At 57.9% G+C, this 20330-nt stretch overlaps 9 non-coding genes and 1 pseudogene across 9 annotated transcripts; all 10 read left to right on the top strand.

Annotated features, from left to right (window-relative positions):
* Positions 1-1081: 1081 nt before the first annotated feature.
* LOC145427175 (5S ribosomal RNA) lies at positions 1082-1200 on the top strand. The gene has a single exon (XR_013907904.1). It is a non-coding gene; the product is annotated as a 5S ribosomal RNA (ribosomal RNA).
* Positions 1201-4143: 2943 nt separating this feature from the next.
* On the top strand, positions 4144-4262 carry LOC145427806 (5S ribosomal RNA). The gene has a single exon (XR_013908348.1). It is a non-coding gene; the product is annotated as a 5S ribosomal RNA (ribosomal RNA).
* Positions 4263-7093: 2831 nt separating this feature from the next.
* LOC145427174 (5S ribosomal RNA) lies at positions 7094-7212 on the top strand. The gene has a single exon (XR_013907903.1). It is a non-coding gene; the product is annotated as a 5S ribosomal RNA (ribosomal RNA).
* Positions 7213-11649: 4437 nt separating this feature from the next.
* On the top strand, positions 11650-11768 carry LOC145427083 (5S ribosomal RNA). Its single transcript, XR_013907807.1, has one exon. It is a non-coding gene; the product is annotated as a 5S ribosomal RNA (ribosomal RNA).
* A 979-nt stretch (positions 11769-12747) lies between these two features.
* On the top strand, positions 12748-12866 carry LOC145426531 (5S ribosomal RNA). The gene has a single exon (XR_013907241.1). It is a non-coding gene; the product is annotated as a 5S ribosomal RNA (ribosomal RNA).
* A 1373-nt stretch (positions 12867-14239) lies between these two features.
* On the top strand, positions 14240-14358 carry LOC145426613 (5S ribosomal RNA). The gene has a single exon (XR_013907323.1). It is a non-coding gene; the product is annotated as a 5S ribosomal RNA (ribosomal RNA).
* Positions 14359-15653: 1295 nt separating this feature from the next.
* LOC145426611 (5S ribosomal RNA) lies at positions 15654-15772 on the top strand. The gene has a single exon (XR_013907321.1). It is a non-coding gene; the product is annotated as a 5S ribosomal RNA (ribosomal RNA).
* Positions 15773-16707: 935 nt separating this feature from the next.
* Positions 16708-16826, top strand: LOC145427433 (5S ribosomal RNA; annotated as a pseudogene).
* A 1255-nt stretch (positions 16827-18081) lies between these two features.
* On the top strand, positions 18082-18200 carry LOC145427051 (5S ribosomal RNA). The gene has a single exon (XR_013907775.1). It is a non-coding gene; the product is annotated as a 5S ribosomal RNA (ribosomal RNA).
* Positions 18201-19377: 1177 nt separating this feature from the next.
* LOC145426785 (5S ribosomal RNA) lies at positions 19378-19496 on the top strand. The gene has a single exon (XR_013907502.1). It is a non-coding gene; the product is annotated as a 5S ribosomal RNA (ribosomal RNA).
* The last annotated feature ends 834 nt before the right edge of the window (positions 19497-20330 follow it).

The following is a 20330-nucleotide window of genomic DNA, read 5'->3' as shown; positions in this document are numbered from 1 at the left end:
AGGCCACTTACACCACACCAGGGCCTGTGGCACTGGCTGAGGTCACTTACACCACACCAGTGCCTGTGGCTGCTGGCTGAGGGCACTTACACCACACCAGTGCCTGTGGCTTCTGGCTGAGGCCACTTACACCACACCAGGGCCTGTGGCTGCTGGCTCAGGCCACTTACACCACACCAGGGCCTGTGGCTGCTGGCTGAGGCCACTTACACCACACCAGGGCCTGTGGCTGCTGGCTGAGGCCACTTACACCACACCAGTGCCTGTGGCTGCTGGCTGAGGCCACTTACACCACACCAGGGCATTAGTTGCTATTGAGGCCCCTTACACCACACCAGGGCCTGTGGCACTGGCTGAGGCCACTTACACCACACCAGGGCCTGTGGCTGCTGGCTGAGGCCACATACACCACAACAGGGCATTAGTTGCAATTGAGGCCAATTACACCACACCAGGGTCTGTGGCTTTTGCTCAGGCCACTTACACCACACCAGGGCCTGTGGCACTGGCTGAGGCCACTTACACTACACCAGGGCCTGTGGCTCTGGCTGAGGCCACTTACACCACACCAGGGCCTGTGGCTGCTGGCTGAGGCCACTTACACCACACCAGGGCCTGTGGCTGCTGGCTGAGGCCACTTACACCACACCAGGGCCTGTGGCTGCTGGCTGAGGCCACTTACACCACACCAGGGCCTGTGGCTGCTGGCTGAGGCCACTTACACCACACCAGTGCCTGTGGCTTCTGGCTGAGGCCACTTACACCACACCAGGGCCTGTGGCTCTTGCTCAGGCCACTCACATCACACCAGGCCCTGCGCTTCTGGCCGAGGCCATCTTCACCAAACCAGGCCCTGTGCTGCTAGCTGTGGCCATGTACAACACACCAGGCCCTGTGCTGGTTCCTGAGGCCATCTTCAACAATCCAGGGCCTGTGCTGTTAGATAAATGCTAAACTGAGCCCTTGGGTTAGGGTATTATGCAAACATGCAGGTATGGTTAAAGGATTGTCTTCGTAACTTCAGGTACTTGCCACCTAATCAGTTGAATCCATAAATTGAGACATTGTGCTGGGGCCAGCAGCTTACGGCCATACCACCCTGAGCATGACCGACCTCGTCTGATCTCGGAAGCTAAGCAGGGCTGGGCTTGGTTAGTACTTGGATGGGAGACTACCTGGGAATACCTGGTGCTGTAAGCCTTTGATTTTCATGTCATTGAACCGCTTTTGATCCAGAGAAGGGGTGTATTAAAAGACCAAAAGCAGCTGCCCATTAATGAGGGCACATTAACGACATTGATTTTGGCTCTTTTCCAATGTCTTGTGCTGCTAGCTGATGCCACCTACACCACACCAGGGCCTGAGTGACCGGCTGGGGCCACTTACACCACATCAGGGCCTGTGGCTGCTGGCTGAGGCCACCTACACCACACCAGGGCATTAGTTGCTATTGAGGCCAATTACACCACACCAGGGTCTGTGACTCTTGCTCAGGCCACTTACACCACACCAGGGCCTGTGGCACTGGCTGAGGCCACTTACACCACACCAGGGCCTGTGGCTGCTGGCTGAGGCCACTTACACCACACCAGGGCCTGTGGCTGCTGGCTGAGGTCACTTACACCACACCAGGGCCTGTGGCTGCTGGCTGAGGGCACTTACACCACACCAGTGCCTGTGGCTTCTGGCTGAATCCACTTACACCACACCAGGGCCTGTGGCTCTTGCTCAGGCCACTTACACCACACCAGGGCCTGTGGCTGCTGGCTGAGGCCACTTACACCACACCAGGGCCTGTGGCTCTTGCTCAGGCCACTTACACCACACCAGGGCCTGTGGCACTGGCTGAGGCCACTTACACCACACCAGGGCCTGTGGCTGCTGGCTGAGGCCACCTACACCACACCAGGGCATTAGTTGCTATTGAGGCCAATTACACCACACCAGGGTCTGTGACTCTTGCTCAGGCCACTTACACCACACCAGGGCCTGTGGCACTGGCTGAGGCCACTTACACCACACCAGGGCCTGTGGCTGCTGGCTGAGGCCACTTACACCACACCAGGGCCTGTGGCTGCTGGCTGAGGTCACTTACACCACACCAGGGCCTGTGGCTGCTGGCTGAGGGCACTTACACCACACCAGGGCCTGTGGCTTCTGGCTGAGGCCACTTACACCACACCAGGGCCTGTGGCTGCTGGCTCAGGCCACTTACACCACACCAGGGCCTGTGGCTGCTGGCTGAGGCCACTTACACCACACCAGGGCCTGTGGCTGCTGGCTGAGGCCACTTACACCACACCAGTGCCAGTGGCTGCTGGCTGAGGCCACTTACACCACACCAGGGCATTAGTTGCTATTGAGGCCCCTTACACCACACCAGGGCCTGTGGCACTGGCTGAGGCCACTTACACCACACCAGGGCCTGTGGCACTGGCTGAGGCCACTTACACCACAGCAGTGCCTGTGGCTGTTGGCTGAGGCCACTTACACCACACCAGGGCATTAGTTGCTATTGAGGCCCCTTACACCACACCAGGGCCTGTGGCACTGGCTGAGGCCACTTACACCACACCAGGGCCTGTGGCTGCTGGCTGAGGCCACCTACACCACACCAGGGCATTAGTTGCTATTGAGGCCAATTACACCACACCAGGGTCGGTGGCTCTTGCTCAGGCCACTTACACCACACCAGGGCCTGTGGCACTGGCTGAAGTCACTTACACCACACCAGGGCCTGTGGCTGCTGGCTGAGGCCACTTACACCACACCAGTGCCTGTGGCTTCTGGCTGAGGCCACTTACACCACACCACGGCCTTATTTGCTTCTGAGGCCACTTACACCACACCAGGGCCTGTGGCTCTGGATGAGGCCACTTACACCACACCAGGGCCTGTGGCTGCTGGCTGAGGCCACTTACACCACACCAGTGCCTGTGGCTTCTGGCTGAGGCGACTTACACCACACCAAGGCCTGTGGCTGCTGGCTGAGGCCACTTACACCACACCAGGGTCTGTGGCTCTTGCTCAGGCCACTTACACCACACCAGGGCCTGTGGCTCCTGGCTGAGGCCACATACACCACAATACGGCCTTATTTGCTTCTCAGGCCACTTACACCACACCAGGGCCTGTGGCTGCTGGCTGAGGCCACATACACCACACCAGGGCCTTAGTTGCTATTGAGGCCAATTACACCACACCAGGGCCTGTGGCTCTTGCTCAGGCCACTTACACCACACCAGGGCCTGTGGCTCTTGCTCAGGCCACTTACTCCACACCAGGGCCTGTGGCTCTTGCTCAGGCCACTTACACCACACCAGGGCCTGTGGCTGCTGGCTGAGGCCACCTACACCACACCAGGGCCTTAGTTGCTATTGAGGCCAATTACACCACATCAGGGTCTGTGGCTCTGGCTGAGGCCACTTACACCACACCAGGGCCTGTGGCTGCTAGCTGATGCCACCTACACAACACCAGGGCCTAAGTGACCGGCTGGGGCCACTTACACCACATCAGGGCCTGTGGCTCTGGCTGAGGCCACTTACACCACACCAAGGCCTGTGGCTGCTGGCTGAGGCCACCTACACCACACCAGGGCCTTAGTTGCTATTGAGGCCAATTACACCACACCAGGGTCTGTGGCTCTTGCTCAGGCCACTTACACCACACCAGGGCCTGTGGCTGCTGGCTGAGGCCACTTACACCACACAAGGGCCTGTGGCTGCTGGCTGAGGCCACCTACACCACACCAGGGCCTGTGGCTGCTGGCTGAGACCACTTACACCACACCAGGGCCTGTGGCTCTTGCTCAGGCCACTTACACCACACCAGGGCCTGTGGCTCTTGCTCAGGCCACTCATATCACACCAGGCCCTGTGCTTCTGGCCGAGGCCATCTTCACCAAACCAGGCCCTGTGCTTCTTGCTGTGGCCATGTACAACACACCAGGCCCTGTGCTGGTTCCTGAGGCCATCTTCAACAATCCATGGCCTGTGCTGTTAGATAAATGCTAAACTGAGCCTTTGGGTTAGGGTATTATGCAAACATGCAGGTATGGTTAAAGGATTGTCTTCGTAACTTCAGGTACTTGCCACCTAATCAGTTGAATCCATAAATTGAGACATTGTGCTGGGGCCAGCAGCTTACGGCCATACCACCCTGAGCACGCCCGACCTCGTCTGATCTCGGAAGCTAAGCAGGGCTGGGCTTGGTTAGTACTTGGATGGGAGACTACCTGGGAATACCTGGTGCTGTAAGCCTTTCATTTTCATGTCATTGAACCGCTTTTGATCCAGAGAAGGGGTGTATTAAAAGACCAAAAGCAGCTGCCCATTAATGAGGGCACATTAACGACATTGCTTTTGGCTGTTTTCCAATGTCTTGTGCTGCTAGCTGATGCCACCGACACCACACCAGGGCCTGAGTGACCGGCTGGGGCCACTTACACCACATCAGGGCCTGTGGCTGCTGGCTGAGGCCACTTACACCACACCAGGGCCTGTGGCTGCTGGCTGAGGCCACTTACACCACACCAGGGCATTAGTTGCTATTGAGGCCAATTACACCACACCAGGGTCTGTGGCTCTTGCTCAGGCCACTTACACCACACCAGGGCCTGTGGCACTGGCTGAGGCCACTTACACCACACCAGGGCCTGTGGCTGCTGGCTGAGGCCACCTACACCACACCAGGGCATTAGTTGCTATTGAGGCCAATTACACCACACCAGGGTCTGTGACTCTTGCTCAGGCCACTTACACCACACCAGGGCCTGTGGCACTGGCTGAGGCCACTTACACCACACCAGGGCCTGTGGCTGCTGGCTGAGGCCACTTACACCACACCAGGGCCTGTGGCTGCTGGCTGAGGTCACTTACACCACACCAGGGCCTGTGGCTGCTGGCTGAGGGCACTTACACCACACCAGTGCCTGTGGCTTCTGGCTGAGGCCACTTACACCACACCAGGGCCTGTGGCTCTTGCTCAGGCCACTTACACCACACCAAGGCCTGTGGCTGCTGGCTGAGGCCACTTACACCACACCAGGGCCTGTGGCTCTTGCTCAGGCCACTTACACCACACCAAGGCCTGTGGCTGCTGGCTGAGGCCACTTACACCACACCAGGGCCTGTGGCTGCTGGCTGAGGCCACCTACACCACACCAGGGCATTAGTTGCTATTGAGGCCAATTACACCACACCAGGGTCTGTGACTCTTGCTCAGGCCACTTACACCACACCAGGGCCTGTGGCACTGGCTGAGGCCACTTACACCACACAAGGGCCTGTGGCTGCTGGCTGAGGCCACTTACACCACACCAGGGCCTGTGGCTGCTGGCTGAGGTCACTTACACCACACCAGGGCCTGTGGCTGCTGGCTGAGGGCACTTACACCACACCAGTGCCTGTGGCTTCTGGCTGAGGCCACTTACACCACACCAGGGCCTGTGGCTGCTGGCTCAGGCCACTTACACCACACCAGGGCCTGTGGCTGCTGGCTGAGGCCACTTACACCACACCAGGGCCTGTGGCTGCTGGCTGAGGCCACTTACACCACACCAGTGCCTGTGGCTGCTGGCTGAGGCCACTTACACCACACCAGGGCATTAGTTGCTATTGAGGCCCCTTACACCACACCAGGGCCTGTGGCACTGGCTGAGGCCACTTACACCACACCAGGGCCTGTGGCTGCTGGCTGAGGCCACATACACCACAACAGGGCATTAGTTGCTATTGAGGCCAATTACACCACACCAGGGTCTGTGGCTCTTGCTCAGGCCACTTACACCACACCAGGGCCTGTGGCTGCTGGCTGAGGCCACTTACACCACACCAGGGCCTGTGGCTGCTGGCTGAGGCCACTTACACCACACCAGGGCATTAGTTGCTATTGAGGCCACTTACACCACACCAGGGCCTGTGGCTGCTGGCTGAGGCCACTTACACCACACCAGGGCATAAGTTGCTATTGAGGCCAATTACACCACACCAGGGTCTTTGGCTCTTGCTCAGGCCACTTACACCACACCAGGGCCTGTGGCACTGGCTGAGGTCACTTACACCACACCAGTGCCTGTGGCTGCTGGCTGAGGGCACTTACACCACACCAGTGCCTGTGGCTTCTGGCTGAGGCCACTTACACCACACCAGGGCCTGTGGCTGCTGGCTCAGGCCACTTACACCACACCAGGGCCTGTGGCTGCTGGCTGAGGCCACTTACACCACACCAGGGCCTGTGGCTGCTGGCTGAGGCCACTTACACCACACCAGTGCCTGTGGCTGCTGGCTGAGGCCACTTACACCACACCAGGGCATTAGTTGCTATTGAGGCCCCTTACACCACACCAGGGCCTGTGGCACTGGCTGAGGCCACTTACACCACACCAGGGCCTGTGGCTGCTGGCTGAGGCCACATACACCACAACAGGGCATTAGTTGCAATTGAGGCCAATTACACCACACCAGGGTCTGTGGCTTTTGCTCAGGCCACTTACACCACACCAGGGCCTGTGGCACTGGCTGAGGCCACTTACACTACACCAGGGCCTGTGGCTCTGGCTGAGGCCACTTACACCACACCAGGGCCTGTGGCTGCTGGCTGAGGCCACTTACACCACACCAGGGCCTGTGGCTGCTGGCTGAGGCCACTTACACCACACCAGGGCCTGTGGCTGCTGGCTGAGGCCACTTACACCACACCAGGGCCTGTGGCTGCTGGCTGAGGCCACTTACACCACACCAGTGCCTGTGGCTTCTGGCTGAGGCCACTTACACCACACCAGGGCCTGTGGCTCTTGCTCAGGCCACTCACATCACACCAGGCCCTGCGCTTCTGGCCGAGGCCATCTTCACCAAACCAGGCCCTGTGCTGCTAGCTGTGGCCATGTACAACACACCAGGCCCTGTGCTGGTTCCTGAGGCCATCTTCAACAATCCAGGGCCTGTGCTGTTAGATAAATGCTAAACTGAGCCCTTGGGTTAGGGTATTATGCAAACATGCAGGTATGGTTAAAGGATTGTCTTCGTAACTTCAGGTACTTGCCACCTAATCAGTTGAATCCATAAATTGAGACATTGTGCTGGGGCCAGCAGCTTACGGCCATACCACCCTGAGCATGACCGACCTCGTCTGATCTCGGAAGCTAAGCAGGGCTGGGCTTGGTTAGTACTTGGATGGGAGACTACCTGGGAATACCTGGTGCTGTAAGCCTTTGATTTTCATGTCATTGAACCGCTTTTGATCCAGAGAAGGGGTGTATTAAAAGACCAAAAGCAGCTGCCCATTAATGAGGGCACATTAACGACATTGATTTTGGCTCTTTTCCAATGTCTTGTGCTGCTAGCTGATGCCACCTACACCACACCAGGGCCTGAGTGACCGGCTGGGGCCACTTACACCACATCAGGGCCTGTGGCTGCTGGCTGAGGCCACCTACACCACACCAGGGCATTAGTTGCTATTGAGGCCAATTACACCACACCAGGGTCTGTGACTCTTGCTCAGGCCACTTACACCACACCAGGGCCTGTGGCACTGGCTGAGGCCACTTACACCACACCAGGGCCTGTGGCTGCTGGCTGAGGCCACTTACACCACACCAGGGCCTGTGGCTGCTGGCTGAGGTCACTTACACCACACCAGGGCCTGTGGCTGCTGGCTGAGGGCACTTACACCACACCAGTGCCTGTGGCTTCTGGCTGAATCCACTTACACCACACCAGGGCCTGTGGCTCTTGCTCAGGCCACTTACACCACACCAGGGCCTGTGGCTGCTGGCTGAGGCCACTTACACCACACCAGGGCCTGTGGCTCTTGCTCAGGCCACTTACACCACACCAGGGCCTGTGGCACTGGCTGAGGCCACTTACACCACACCAGGGCCTGTGGCTGCTGGCTGAGGCCACCTACACCACACCAGGGCATTAGTTGCTATTGAGGCCAATTACACCACACCAGGGTCTGTGACTCTTGCTCAGGCCACTTACACCACACCAGGGCCTGTGGCACTGGCTGAGGCCACTTACACCACACCAGGGCCTGTGGCTGCTGGCTGAGGCCACTTACACCACACCAGGGCCTGTGGCTGCTGGCTGAGGGCACTTACACCACACCAGGGCCTGTGGCTTCTGGCTGAGGCCACTTACACCACACCAGGGCCTGTGGCTGCTGGCTCAGGCCACTTACACCACACCAGGGCCTGTGGCTGCTGGCTGAGGCCACTTACACCACACCAGGGCCTGTGGCTGCTGGCTGAGGCCACTTACACCACACCAGTGCCAGTGGCTGCTGGCTGAGGCCACTTACACCACACCAGGGCATTAGTTGCTATTGAGGCCCCTTACACCACACCAGGGCCTGTGGCACTGGCTGAGGCCACTTACACCACACCAGGGCCTGTGGCACTGGCTGAGGCCACTTACACCACAGCAGTGCCTGTGGCTGTTGGCTGAGGCCACTTACACCACACCAGGGCATTAGTTGCTATTGAGGCCCCTTACACCACACCAGGGCCTGTGGCACTGGCTGAGGCCACTTACACCACACCAGGGCCTGTGGCTGCTGGCTGAGGCCACCTACACCACACCAGGGCATTAGTTGCTATTGAGGCCAATTACACCACACCAGGGTCGGTGGCTCTTGCTCAGGCCACTTACACCACACCAGGGCCTGTGGCACTGGCTGAAGTCACTTACACCACACCAGGGCCTGTGGCTGCTGGCTGAGGCCACTTACACCACACCAGTGCCTGTGGCTTCTGGCTGAGGCCACTTACACCACACCACGGCCTTATTTGCTTCTGAGGCCACTTACACCACACCAGGGCCTGTGGCTCTGGATGAGGCCACTTACACCACACCAGGGCCTGTGGCTGCTGGCTGAGGCCACTTACACCACACCAGTGCCTGTGGCTCTTGCTCAGGCCACTTACACCACACCAGGGCCTGTGGCTGCTGGCTGAGGCCACCTACACCACACCAGGGCATTAGTTGCTATTGAGGCCAATTACACCACACCAGGGTCTGTGACTCTTGCTCAGGCCACTTACACCACACCAGGGCCTGTGGCACTGGCTGAGGCCACTTACACCACACCAGGGCCTGTGGCTGCTGGCTGAGGCCACTTACACCACACCAGGGCCTGTGGCTGCTGGCTGAGGTCACTTACACCACACCAGGGCCTGTGGCTGCTGGCTGAGGGCACTTACACCACACCAGTGCCTGTGGCTTCTGGCTGAATCCACTTACACCACACCAGGGCCTGTGGCTCTTGCTCAGGCCACTTACACCACACCAGGGCCTGTGGCTGCTGGCTGAGGCCACTTACACCACACCAGGGCCTGTGGCTCTTGCTCAGGCCACTTACACCACACCAGGGCCTGTGGCACTGGCTGAGGCCACTTACACCACACCAGGGCCTGTGGCTGCTGGCTGAGGCCACCTACACCACACCAGGGCATTAGTTGCTATTGAGGCCAATTACACCACACCAGGGTCTGTGACTCTTGCTCAGGCCACTTACACCACACCAGGGCCTGTGGCACTGGCTGAGGCCACTTACACCACACCAGGGCCTGTGGCTGCTGGCTGAGGCCACTTACACCACACCAGGGCCTGTGGCTGCTGGCTGAGGGCACTTACACCACACCAGGGCCTGTGGCTTCTGGCTGAGGCCACTTACACCACACCAGGGCCTGTGGCTGCTGGCTCAGGCCACTTACACCACACCAGGGCCTGTGGCTGCTGGCTGAGGCCACTTACACCACACCAGGGCCTGTGGCTGCTGGCTGAGGCCACTTACACCACACCAGTGCCAGTGGCTGCTGGCTGAGGCCACTTACACCACACCAGGGCATTAGTTGCTATTGAGGCCCCTTACACCACACCAGGGCCTGTGGCACTGGCTGAGGCCACTTACACCACACCAGGGCCTGTGGCACTGGCTGAGGCCACTTACACCACAGCAGTGCCTGTGGCTGTTGGCTGAGGCCACTTACACCACACCAGGGCATTAGTTGCTATTGAGGCCCCTTACACCACACCAGGGCCTGTGGCACTGGCTGAGGCCACTTACACCACACCAGGGCCTGTGGCTGCTGGCTGAGGCCACCTACACCACACCAGGGCATTAGTTGCTATTGAGGCCAATTACACCACACCAGGGTCGGTGGCTCTTGCTCAGGCCACTTACACCACACCAGGGCCTGTGGCACTGGCTGAAGTCACTTACACCACACCAGGGCCTGTGGCTGCTGGCTGAGGCCACTTACACCACACCAGTGCCTGTGGCTTCTGGCTGAGGCCACTTACACCACACCACGGCCTTATTTGCTTCTGAGGCCACTTACACCACACCAGGGCCTGTGGCTCTGGATGAGGCCACTTACACCACACCAGGGCCTGTGGCTGCTGGCTGAGGCCACTTACACCACACCAGTGCCTGTGGCTTCTGGCTGAGGCGACTTACACCACACCAAGGCCTGTGGCTGCTGGCTGAGGCCACTTACACCACACCAGGGTCTGTGGCTCTTGCTCAGGCCACTTACACCACACCAGGGCCTGTGGCTCCTGGCTGAGGCCACATACACCACAATACGGCCTTATTTGCTTCTCAGGCCACTTACACCACACCAGGGCCTGTGGCTGCTGGCTGAGGCCACATACACCACACCAGGGCCTTAGTTGCTATTGAGGCCAATTACACCACACCAGGGCCTGTGGCTCTTGCTCAGGCCACTTACACCACACCAGGGCCTGTGGCTCTTGCTCAGGCCACTTACTCCACACCAGGGCCTGTGGCTCTTGCTCAGGCCACTTACACCACACCAGGGCCTGTGGCTGCTGGCTGAGGCCACCTACACCACACCAGGGCCTTAGTTGCTATTGAGGCCAATTACACCACATCAGGGTCTGTGGCTCTGGCTGAGGCCACTTACACCACACCAGGGCCTGTGGCTGCTAGCTGATGCCACCTACACAACACCAGGGCCTAAGTGACCGGCTGGGGCCACTTACACCACATCAGGGCCTGTGGCTCTGGCTGAGGCCACTTACACCACACCAAGGCCTGTGGCTGCTGGCTGAGGCCACCTACACCACACCAGGGCCTTAGTTGCTATTGAGGCCAATTACACCACACCAGGGTCTGTGGCTCTTGCTCAGGCCACTTACACCACACCAGGGCCTGTGGCTGCTGGCTGAGGCCACTTACACCACACAAGGGCCTGTGGCTGCTGGCTGAGGCCACCTACACCACACCAGGGCCTGTGGCTGCTGGCTGAGACCACTTACACCACACCAGGGCCTGTGGCTCTTGCTCAGGCCACTTACACCACACCAGGGCCTGTGGCTCTTGCTCAGGCCACTCATATCACACCAGGCCCTGTGCTTCTGGCCGAGGCCATCTTCACCAAACCAGGCCCTGTGCTTCTTGCTGTGGCCATGTACAACACACCAGGCCCTGTGCTTGTTCCTGAGGCCATCTTCAACAATCCAGGGCCTGTGCTGTTAGATAAATGCTAAACTGAGCCTTTGGGTTAGGGTATTATGCAAACATGCAGGTATGGTTAAAGGATTGTCTTCGTAACTTCAGGTACTTGCCACCTAATCAGTTGAATCCATAAATTGAGACATTGTGCTGGGGCCAGCAGCTTACGGCCATACCACCCTGAGCACGCCCGACCTCGTCTGATCTCGGAAGATAAGCATGGCTGGGCTTGGTTAGTACTTGGATGGGAGACTACCTGGGAATACCTGGTGCTGTAAGCCTTTCTTTTTCATGTCATTGAACCGCTTTTGATCCAGAGAAGGGGTGTATTAAAAGACCAAAAGAAGCTGCCCATTAATGAGGGCACATTAACGACACTGCTTTTGGCTGTTTTCCAATGTCTTGTGCTGCTAGCTGATGCCACCTACACCACACCAGGGCCTGAGTGACCGGCTGGGGCCACTTACACCACATCAGGGCCTGTGGCTGCTGGCTGAGGCCACTTACACCACACCAGGGCCTGTGGCACTGGCTGAGGCCACTTACACCACACCAGGGCCTGTGGCTGCTGGCTGAGGCCACTTACACCACACCAGGGCCTGTGGCTGCTGGATGAGGCGACTTACACCACACCAAGGCCTGTGGCTGCTGGCTGAGGCCACTTACACCACACCAGGGCCTTAGTTGCTATTGAGGCCACTTACACCACACCAGGGCCTGTGGCTGCTGGCTGTGGCCATGTACACCACACCAGGGCCTGTGGCTGCTGGCTGAGGCCACATACACCACACCAGGGCCTTAGTTGCTATTGAGGCCAATTACACCACACCAGGGCCTGTGGCACTGGCTGAGGCCACTTACACCACACCAGGGCCTGTGGCTGCTGGCTGAGGCCACTTACACCACACCAGGGCCTGTGGCTGCTGGCTGAGGCCACTTACACCACACCAGGGCCTGTGGCTCTTGCTCAGGCCACTCATATCACACCAGACCCTGTGCTTCTGGCCGAGGCCATCTTCACCCAACCAGGCCCTGTGCTGCTAGCTGTGGCCATGTACAACACACCAGGCCCTGTGCTGGTTCCAGAAGCCATCTTCAACAATCCAGGGCCTGTGCTGTTGGATAAATGCCAAACTGAGCCTTTGGGTTAGGGTATTATGCAAACATGCAGTTATGGTTATAGGATTGTCTTCGTAACTTCAGGTACTTGCCACCTAATCACTTGAATCCATAAATTGAGACATTGTGCTGGGGCCAGCAGCTTACGGCCATACCACCCTGAGCACGCCCGACCTCGTCTGATCTCGGAAGCTAAGCAGGGCTGGGCTTGGTTAGTACTTGGATGGGAGACTGCCTGGGAATACCTGGTGCTGTAAGCCTTTCATTTTCATGTCATTGAACTGCTTTTGATCCAGAGAAGGGGTGTATTAAAAGACCAAAAGCAGCTGCCCATTAATGAGGGCACATTAACGACACTGCTTTTGGCTTTTTTCCAATGTCTTGTGCTGCTAGCTGATGCCACCTACACCACACCAGGGCCTGAGTGACCGGCTGGGGCCACTTACACCACATCAGGGCCTGTGGCTCTGGCTGAGGCCACTTACACCACACCAGGGCCTGTGGCTGCTGGCTGAGGCCACTTACACCACACCAGGGCCTGTGGCTGCTGGCTGAGGCCACCTACACCACACCAGGGCATTAGTTGCTATTGAGGCCAATTACACCACACCAGGGTCTGTGGCTCTTGCTCAGGCCACTTACACCACACCAGGGCCTGTGGCACTGGCTGAGGCCACTTACACTACACCAGGGCCTGTGGTTCTGGCTGAGGCCACTTACACCACATCAGGGCCTGTGGCTGCTGGATGAGGCGACTTACACCACACCAAGGGCCTGTGGCTGCTGGCTGAGGCCACCCACACCACACCAGGGCCTGTGGCTGCTGGCTGAGGCCACTTACACCACACCAGGGCCTGTGGCTCTTGCTCAGGCCACTCATATCACACCAGACCCTGTGGCTCTGGCTGAGGCCACTTACACCACACCAGGGCCTGTGGCTCTGGCTGAGGCCACTTACACCACATCAGGGCCTGTGGCTGCTGGATGAGGCGACTTACACCACACCAAGGGCCTGTGGCTGCTGGCTGAGGCCACCTACACCACACCAGGGCCTGTGGCTGCTGGCTGAGGCCACTTACACCACACCAAGGGCCTGTGGCTGCTGGCTGAGGCCACATACACAACACCATGGCCTTTTTTGCTTCTGAGGCCACTTACACCACACCAGGGCCTGTGGCTGCTGGCTGAGGCCACATACACCACACCAGGGCCTTAGTTGCTATTGAGGCCAATTACACCACACCAGGGCCTGTTGCTCTTGCTCAGGCCACTTACACCACACCAGGGCCTGTGGCTCTTGCTCAGGCCACTTACTCCACACCAGGGCCTGTGGCTCTTGCTCAGGCCACTCATATCACACCAGGCCCTGTGCTTCTGGCCGAGGCCATCTTCACCAAACCAGGCCCTGTGCTGCTAGCTGTGGCCATGTACAACACACCAGGCCCTGTTCTGGTTCCTGAGGCCATCTTCAACAATCCAGGGCCTGTGCTGTTGGATAAATGCTAAACTGAGCCTTTGGGTTAGGGTATTATGCAAACATGCAGGTATGGTTATAGGATTGTCTTCGTAACTTCAGGTACTTGCCACCTAATCAGTTGAATCCATAAATTGAGACATTGTGCTGGGGCCAGCAGCTTACGGCCATACCACCCTGAGCACGCCCGACCTCGTCTGATCTCGGAAGCTAAGCAGGGCTGGGCTTGGTTAGTACTTGGATGGGAGACTTCCTTGGAATACCTAGTGCTGTAAGCCTTTCATTTTCATGTCATTGAACCGCTTTTGATCCAGAGAAGGGGTGTATTAAAAGACCAAAAGCAGCTGCCCATTAATGAGGGCACATTAACGACATTGCTTTTGGCTGTTTTCCAATGTCTTGTGCTGCTAGCTGATGCCACTTACACCACATCAGGGCCTGTGGTTGCTGGCTGAGGCCACTTACACCACACCAGGGCCTGTGGCTGCTGGCTGAGGCCACTTACACCACACCAGGGCCTGTGGCTGCTGGCTGAGGCCACCTACACCACACCAGGGCATTAGTTGCTATTGAGGCCAATTACACCACACCAGGGTCTGTGGCTCTTGCTCAGGCCACTTACACCACACCAGGGCCTGTGGCACTGGCTGAGGCCACTTACACTACACCAGGGCCTGTGGTTCTGGCTGAGGCCACTTACACCACATCAGGGCCTGTGGCTGCTGGATGAGGCGACTTACACCACACCAAGGGCCTGTGGCTGCTGGCTGAGGCCACCCACACCACACCAGGGCCTGTGGCTGCTGGCTGAGGCCACTTACACCACACCAGGGCCTGTGGCTCTTGCTCAGGCCACTCATATCACACCAGACCCTGTGGCTCTGGCTGAGGCCACTTACACCACACCAGGGCCTGTGGCTCTGGCTGAGGCGACTTACACCACACCAAGGGCCTGTGGCTGCTGGCTGAGGCCACCTACACCACACCAGGGCCTGTGGCTGCTGGCTGAGGCCACTTACACCACACCAAGGGCCTGTGGCTGCTGGCTGAGGCCACATACACAACACCATGGCCTTTTTTGCTTCTGAGGCCACTTACACCACACCAGGGCCTGTGGCTGCTGGCTGAGGCCACATACACCACACCAGGGCCTTAGTTGCTATTGAGGCCAATTACACCACACCAGGGCCTGTTGCTCTTGCTCAGGCCACTTACACCACACCAGGGCCTGTGGCTCTTGCTCAGGCCACTTACTCCACACCAGGGCCTGTGGCTCTTGCTCAGGCCACTCATATCACACCAGGCCCTGTGCTTCTGGCCGAGGCCATCTTCACCAAACCAGGCCCTGTGCTGCTAGCTGTGGCCATGTACAACACACCAGGCCCTGTTCTGGTTCCTGAGGCCATCTTCAACAATCCAGGGCCTGTGCTGTTGGATAAATGCTAAACTGAGCCTTTGGGTTAGGGTATTATGCAAACATGCAGGTATGGTTATAGGATTGTCTTCGTAACTTCAGGTACTTGCCACCTAATCAGTTGAATCCATAAATTGAGACATTGTGCTGGGGCCAGCAGCTTACGGCCATACCACCCTGAGCACGCCCGACCTCGTCTGATCTCGGAAGCTAAGCAGGGCTGGGCTTGGTTAGTACTTGGATGGGAGACTTCCTTGGAATACCTAGTGCTGTAAGCCTTTCATTTTCATGTCATTGAACCGCTTTTGATCCAGAGAAGGGGTGTATTAAAAGACCAAAAGCAGCTGCCCATTAATGAGGGCACATTAACGACATTGCTTTTGGCTGTTTTCCAATGTCTTGTGCTGCTAGCTGATGCCACTTACACCACACCAGGGCCAGAGTGACCGGCTGGGGCCACTTACACCACATCAGGGCCTGTGGTTGCTGGCTGAGGCCACTTACACCACACCAGGGCCTGTGGCTGCTGGCTGAGGCCACCTACACCACACCAGGGCCTTACTTGCTATTGAGGCCAATTACACCACACCAGGGTCTGTGGCTCTTGCTCAGGCCACTTACACCACACCAGGGCCTGTGGCTGCTGGATGAGGCGACTTACACCACACCAAGGCCTGTGGCTGCTGGATGAGGCCACTTACACAACACCAGGGCCTTAGTTGCTATTGAGGCCACTTACACCACACCAGGGCCTGTGGCTCTGGCTGAGGCCACTTACACCACACCACGGCCTTATTTGCTTCTGAGGCCACTTACACCACACCAGGGCCTGTGGCTCTGGCTGAGGCCACTTACACCACACCAGGGCCTGTGGCTCTTGCTCAGGCCACTTACACCACACCAGGGCCTGTGGCTCTTGCTCAGGCCACTCATATCACACCAGGCCCTGCGCTTCTGGCCGAGGCCATCTTCACCAAACCAGGCCCTGTGCTGCTAGCTGTGACCATGTACAACACACCAGGCCCTGTTCTTGTTCCTGAGGCCATCTTCAACAATCCAGGGCCTGTGCTGTTGGATAAATGCTAAACTGAGCCTTTGGGTTAGGGTATTATGCAAACATGCAGGTATGGTTATAGGATTGTCTTCGTAACTCCAGGTACTTGCCACCTAATCACTTGAATCCATAAATTGAGACATTGTGCTGGGGCCAGCAGCTTAGGGCCATACCACCCTGAGCATGCCCGACCACGTCTGATCTCGGAAGCTAAGCAGGGCTGTTCTTGGTTAGTACTTGGATGGGAGACTTCCTTGGAATACCAGGTGCTGTAAGCCTTTCATTTTCATGTCTTTGAACCGCTTTTGATCCAGAGAAGGGGTGTATTAAAAGACCAAAAGCAGCTGCCCATTAATGAGGGCACATTAACGACATTGCTTTTGGCTGTTTTCCAATGTCTTGTGCTGCTAGCTGATGCCACCTACACCACACCAGGGCCTGAGTGACCGGCTGGGGCCACTTACACCACATCAGGGCCTGTGGCTGCTGGCTGAGGCCACTTACACCACACCAGGGCCTGTGGCTGCTGGCTGAGGCCACTTACACCACACCAGGGCATTAGTTGCTATTGAGGCCAATTACACCACACCAGGGTCTGTGGCTCTTGCTCAGGCCACTTACACCACACCAGGGCCTGTGGCACTGGCTGAGGCCACTTACACCACACCAGGGCCTGTGGCTGCTGGCTGAGGCCACTTACACCACACCAGGGCCTGTGGCTGCTGGCTGAGGCCACTTACACCACACCAGGGCCTGTGGCTGCTGGCTGAGGGCACTTACACCACACCAGTGCCTGTGGCTTCTGGCTGAGGCCACTTACACCACACCAGTGCCTGTGGCTCTTGCTCATGCCACTTACACCACACCAGGGCCTGTGGCTGCTGGCTGAGGGCACTTACACCACACCAGTGCCTGTGGCTGCTGGCTGAGGCCACTTACACCACACCAGGGCATTAGTTGCTATTGAGGCCACTTACACCACACCAGGGCCTGTGGCTGCTGGCTGAGGCCACATACACAACACCAGGGCCTTAGTTGCTATTGAGGCCAATTACACCACACCAGGGCCTGTGGCACTGGCTGAGGTCACTTACACCACACCAGGGCCTGTGGCTGCTGGCTGAGGCCACTTACACCACACAAGGGCCTGTGGCTGCTGGCTGAGGCCACCCACACCACACCAGGGCCTGTGGCTGCTGGCTGAGGCCACTTACACCACACCAGGGCCTGTGGCTCTTGCTCAGGCCACTCATATCACACCAGACCCTGTGCTTCTGGCCGAGGCCATCTTCACCAAACCAGGCCCTGTGCTGCTTGCTGTGGCCATGTACAACACACCAGGCCCTGTGCTGGTTCCTGAGGCCATCTTCAACAATCCAGGGCCTGTGCTGTTAGATAAATGCCAAACTGAGCCTTTGGGTTAGGGTATTATGCAAACATGCAGGTATGGTTATAGGATTGTCTTCGTAACTTCAGGTACTTGCCACCTAATCAGTTGAATCCATAAATTGAGACATTGTGCTGGGGCCAGCAGCTTACGGCCATACCACCCTGAGCACGCCCGACCTCGTCTGATCTCGGAAGCTAAGAAGGGCTGGGCTTGGTTAGTACTTGGATGGGAGACTGCCTGGGAATACCTGGTGCTGTAAGCCTTTCATTTTCATGTCATTGAACCGCTTTTGATCCAGAGAAGGGGTGTATTAAAAGACCAAAAGCAGCTGCCCATTAATGAGGGCACATTAACGACACTGCTTTTGGCTGTTTTCCAATGTCTTGTGCTGCTAGCTGATGCCACCTACACCACACCAGGGCCTGAGTGACCGGCTGGGGCCACTTACACCACATCAGGGCCTGTGGCTCTGGCTGAGGCCACTTACACCACACCAGGGCCTGTGGCTCTGGCTGAGGCCACTTACACCACATCAGGGCCTGTGGCTGCTGGATGAGGCGACTTACACCACACCAAGGGCCTGTGGCTGCTGGCTGAGGCCACCCACACCACACCAGGGCCTGTGGCTGCTGGCTGAGGCCACTTACACCACACCAGGGCCTGTGGCTCTTGCTCAGGCCACTCATATCACACCAGACCCTGTGGCTCTGGCTGAGGCAACTTACACCACACCAGGGCCTGTGGCTCTGGCTGAGGCCACTTACACCACATCAGGGCCTGTGGCTGCTGGATGAGGCGACTTACACCACACCAAGGGCCTGTGGCTGCTGGCTGAGGCCACCCACACCACACCAGGGCCTGTGGCTGCTGGCTGAGGCCACTTACACCACACCAAGGGCCTGTGGCTGCTGGCTGAGGCCACATACACAACACCACGGCCTTATTTGCTTCTGAGGCCACTTACACCACACCAGGGCCTGTGGCTGCTGGCTGAGGTCACATACACCACACCAGGGCCTTAGTTGCTATTGAGGCCAATTACACCACACCAGGGCCTGTTGCTCTTGCTCAGGCCACTTACACCACACCAGGGCCTGTGGCTCTTGCTCAGGCCACTTACTCCACACCAGGGCCTGTGGCTCTTGCTCAGGCCACTCATATCACACCAGGCCCTGTGCTTCTGGCCGAGGCCATCTTCACCAAACCAGGCCCTGTGCTGCTAGCTGTGGCCATGTACAACACACCAGGCCCTGTTCTGGTTCCTGAGGCCATCTTCAACAATCCAGGGCCTGTGCTGTTGGATAAATGCTAAACTGAGCCTTTGGGTTAGGGTATTATGCAAACATGCAGTTTTGGTTATAGGATTGTCTTCGTAACTTCAGGTACTTGCCACCTAATCAGTTGAATCCATAAATTGAGACATTGTGCTGGGGCCAGCAGCTTACGGCCATACCACCCTGAGCACGCCCGACCTCGTCTGATCTCGGAAGCTAAGCAGGGCTGGGCTTGGTTAGTACTTGGATGGGAGACTTCCTTGGAATACCTGGTGCTGTAAGCCTTTCATTTTCATGTCATTGAACCGCTTTTGATCCAGAGAAGGGGTGTATTAAAAGACCAAAAGCAGCTGCCCATTAATGAGGGCACATTAACGACATTGCTTTTGGCTGTTTTCCAATGTCTTGTGCTGCTAGCTGATGCCACTTACACCACACCAGGGCCTGAGTGACCGGCTGGGGCCACTTACACCACATCAGGGCCTGTGGTTGCTGGCTGAGGCCACTTACACCACACCAGGGCCTGTGGCTGCTGGCTGAGGCCACCTACACCACACCAGGGCCTTACTTGCTATTGAGGCCAATTACACCACACCAGGGTCTGTGGCTCTTGCTCAGGCCACTTTTACCACACCAGGGCCTGTGGCTGCTGGATGAGGCGACTTACACCACACCAAGGCCTGTGGCTGCTGGATGAGGCCACTTACACCACACCAGGGCCTTAGTTGCTATTGAGGCCACTTACACCACACCAGGGCCTGTGGCTCTGGCTGAGGCCACTTACACCACACCACGGCCTTATTTGCTTCTGAGGCCACTTACACCACACCAGGGCCTGTGGCTCTGGCTGAGGCCACTTACACCACACCAGGGCCTGTGGCTCTTGCTCAGGCCACTTACTCCACACCAGGGCCTGTGGCTCTTGCTCAGGCCACTCCTATCACACCAGGCCCTGTGGCTGCTGGCCGAGGCCACTTACACCACACCAGGGCATTAGTTGCTATTGAGGCCACTTACACCACACCAGGGCCTGTGGCTGCTGGCTGAGGCCACCTACACCACACCAGGGCATTAGTTGCTATTGAGGCCAATTACACCACACCAGGGTCTGTGGCTCT

This window comes from Astatotilapia calliptera, chromosome 3 (assembly GCF_964374335.1).
Source record: "Astatotilapia calliptera chromosome 3, fAstCal68.1, whole genome shotgun sequence".
Taxonomy (NCBI): Eukaryota; Metazoa; Chordata; class Actinopteri; order Cichliformes; family Cichlidae; genus Astatotilapia; species Astatotilapia calliptera.
This window is presented reverse-complemented; position numbering and strand designations above follow the sequence as displayed.